Source organism: Opisthocomus hoazin, chromosome 39, assembly GCF_030867145.1.
Source record: "Opisthocomus hoazin isolate bOpiHoa1 chromosome 39, bOpiHoa1.hap1, whole genome shotgun sequence".
Lineage (NCBI taxonomy): Eukaryota > Metazoa > Chordata > Aves > Opisthocomiformes > Opisthocomidae > Opisthocomus > Opisthocomus hoazin.
This window is the reverse complement of record NC_134452.1, coordinates 756,883-760,412: the sequence shown is the minus strand read 5'-3', so window position 1 is coordinate 760,412 and position 3,530 is coordinate 756,883. Positions and strand designations below refer to the sequence as shown.

General features: G+C 71.2%; 1 long non-coding RNA gene across 1 annotated transcript; it reads left to right on the top strand.

Moving 5' to 3' along the window:
- Positions 1-448: 448 nt before the first annotated feature.
- On the top strand, positions 449-3,530 carry LOC142365414 (uncharacterized). The gene is made up of 3 exons (XR_012766464.1): positions 449-581; positions 2,230-2,618; positions 3,498-3,530. It is a non-coding gene; the product is annotated as an uncharacterized LOC142365414 (long non-coding RNA).

Sequence of the window (3,530 nt, the reverse complement as noted above, 5' to 3'; positions counted from 1 at the left end):
TTACAGGGGGGATCCTCAAAGATGGGGGTGGGGGGACCCCAAAGCTGGGGGGGGACATGGGGGGGACCCCAAAGATTGGGGGGGGAGGTGGTCCTCAAAGATGGGGGTGGGGGGACCCCCCAAATGAGGGGGACGTGGGGGGGGCATGGGGGGATCCCAAAGATGGGGGGGACCCTAAAGATGGGGGGGGACATGGCGGGACCTCAAAGCTTGCGGGGGGACGGGGCAAAGGGAGACGAGACCCGACCCCGACCCCGACCCCGACCCCGACCCCGACCCCGACCCCGACCCCGACCCCAGGCTTCAGCGCCGCCATTTTGTTCCGGCGCAGACGCCGTGACGTCACACGCGCGACCGGAAAGGCGGTGCCCTCCGACTCCTCCCCTTTGGTCCCGCTTCTTTCTCCGCGGCCGCCGCCCGGGTTGGCCACGCCCCCCCGCGGCGCTTGGCCTCGCCCCCTTCCGCAGGCGCGGCGCCGCTTGGCCCCGCCCCCAGGCCCAGCCTCCCGGCGCTCCCGGACGCTCCGGTCCCGGGCGGGTCCCGCAGTCGCTCCCCGGCAGCCGTCGCCGCAGGGCCCGCAGGTAACGGGCCCTCCCCACCCCCCTCAGCGTCCCCGGGGCTTCCCCCCCTCCCCCACCCGCAACAGCGCCGTGACTCAGCCCCGGTCCCGCCCCCTGCCCGGAAACCCCACCCGGGGCCCGACCGGGCTGGTCCCCTCATCCCGGGGGGGTTCAGAAGGCCCGGGCGGGGGGGCGGTAGGACCCGGGGGGGTCCATAAGGCCTAGGGGTGGTCTTAGGACCCAGGGGGGATCCATAAGGCCGGGGAGGTCTTTAGGACCCAGGGGAGATCTGTAGCCTGGAGAGGGTCTGTAGGACCCGGGGGGGATCCATGGGGCCGGGGGGATGTCTGTAGGGCCCGGGGGGATCCATAAGGCCCGGGAGGGGGTCTTTAGGACCTAGGGGGGATCTATAGGGCTTGGAGGGGGTCTTTAGGGCCCAGGAGGGGTCTGTAGGACCCGGGGGATCCATAAGGCCCAGGGGGGGTCTGTAGGACCCGGGGGGATCCATAAGGTCCAGGGGGGGTCTGTAGGACCCAGGGGGGATCCATAAGGCCCGGGAGGGGGTCTTTAGGACCTAGGGGGGGATCTATAGGGCCTGGAGGGGGTCTTTAGGGCCCAGGAGGGGTCTGTAGGACCCGGGGGGGATCCATAAGGCCCGGGAGGGGGTCTTTAGGACCCAGGGGGGATCTATAGGGCCTGGAGGGGGTCTGTAGGAGCCGAGGTGGATCTGTAGGGCCTGGGGGGATCCATAATGCCCAGGGGGAGATCTAAAGGGAAGGGGGGTGTCTATAGGGCCCGGGGGGATCTATGGGGCCTGAGAGGAATAATCTATAGGTCCCGGGGGGGATCTATGGGGCATGGGGATGTCTGTAGGACCTGGGGGGATCCATAAGGCTCGGGGGGTTCTTTAGGACCCAGGGGGGATCCATAAGGCCCGGGGGGGGGGGGGGGGGGCAGGGGGTCTTTAGGACCCAGGGGGATCTGTGGGGCCTGGAGGGGGTCTGTAGGACCCGGGGGGGATCTGTGGGGCCGAGGGGGTGTCTATAGGACCCGGGGGGATCCATAAGTCCGGGGGGGGGGGGGGGTGTCTTTAGGACCCAGGGGGGATCTATAGGGCCCTGAGAGGGTCTTTAGGACCCAGTGGAGATCCATCAGGTTTGGGGGGGGGGGGGGGGCTATAGGGCCTGGGCGAATCCATAAGGCCGGGGGGGGTTGTAGGACCCAGGGGGGGATCTATAGGGCCTGGGGGGGGCGGTCTGTAAGGATGTATAGGGGCTGAGGGAATCTATAGGGCTGTGGGGGGGGTCTATAGGGCCCGGGGGGGATCCATGGGGGCTGACAGGATCTATAGGGGCTGGGAGAATCTATAGGGCTAGGGGGTGTCTATAGGGTTGGGGGGGTCCCTAGGACCCAGGGGGCTCCTGTGGGGCTATAGGGTGCCCTATGGGGTCTATAGGGGTCCTCAGCCACCCCCAGTGTTTGGGGGGGGGGGTCTGGTGGGTCCCGGGGGGGCCCTATGGGGAATGGGGGTCTGTAGGGGCTGGGGGGGTCCTGTAGGGGCTGGGGGGGGGTCTGTGGGGCCCGGGGGGGGGGGTCTGTAGGGGCTATAGGGCACGGAGGAGCCTGTAGCGCCCTGGGGCATCGCCTAACGCTGCTCTCTGTCTTCCAGCTGCTCCCAGTATCTTCCAGTGCTCCCAGTAAACCCGCGGTGCCCCCCCCAGCGCTCCCAGTAGCCCCCCCAGTGCTCCCAGTAACCCCCCCCAGCGCTCCCAGTACCCCCCCCAGCACTCCCAGTACCCCCCCCCCGGTGCTTGTGGTAGCCCCCCAGTGCTCCCGCAGCTCTCCCAGTAACCCTCCCAGTGCTCCCAGTTGCCCCCCCTTTGCGGGGCCATGTTCCTGGTGAAGGGGCTGCTGGGGGGCGGCGGGGCGGGGAGGGGCTCCCCGGGGGCATCGGCTCGGTGCTGGGGGGGCTCCTGAGCGGGGGGGGCGCGGGGGGGCGCGGGGGCGGCGGGGGGGGGGGGCCATGGGGGTCCTGGGGGGGGTCATCAGCGCCATCAGGTGAGGGGGGGGCACTGGGGGGACTTTGGGGGGCCACTGGGGGACGTGGGGGGGGCGCTGGTGGACGTGGGGGGGGCACTGGGGGACGGGGGGGGGGCACTGGGGGACTTTAGGGGGGCGCTGGGGGACGTGGGGGGGGCACTGGGGACGTGGGGGGGGCACTGGGGGACGTGGGGGGGTCACTGGGAATGTGGGGGTGGGGGGCACTGGGGACACTGGGGGGACTTTGGGGGGGCACTGGGGACGTGGAGGGGGGCACTGGGGACGTGGGGGTGGGGGGCACTGGGGACATTGGGGGGACTTGGGGGGGGCACTGGGGGACGTGGGGGGGGCACTGGGGGGACTGGGGGGACTGGGGGGCACTGGGGACGTGGGGGGGGGCACTGAGGGACATGGGGGGGACACTGGGGACACTGGGGGGACTTTGGGGGGGGCACTGGGGACGTGGGGGGACACTGGGGGACGTGGGGGGCACTGGGGACACTGGGGGGACTTTGGGGGGGCACTGGGGATGTGGGGGGACACTGGGAACGTGGGGGTGGGGGGCACTGGGGACACTGGGGGGACTTTGGGGGGGCACTGGGGACGTGGGGGGGTCACTGAGGGACGTGGAGGGGACACTGGGGACACTGGGGGGACTTTGGGGGGGCACTGGGGACGTGGGGGGGTCACTGAGGGACGTGGAGGGGACACTGGGGGGACTTTGGGGACTTTGGGGGGGCACTGGGGGACGTGGGGGGGGGCTACTGGGGACACTGGGGGGGACTTTGGGGGGGCACTGGGGACGTGGGGGGGGGCACTGGGGACAACTGGGGTGGGGGGGGGTGACGTGACCCCGGCTCGCTCTGACCCCCCCTGCCCCCCCCCGCCCCCCCCCAGCGAAGCAGCCGCCCAGTATAACCCCGAGCCCCG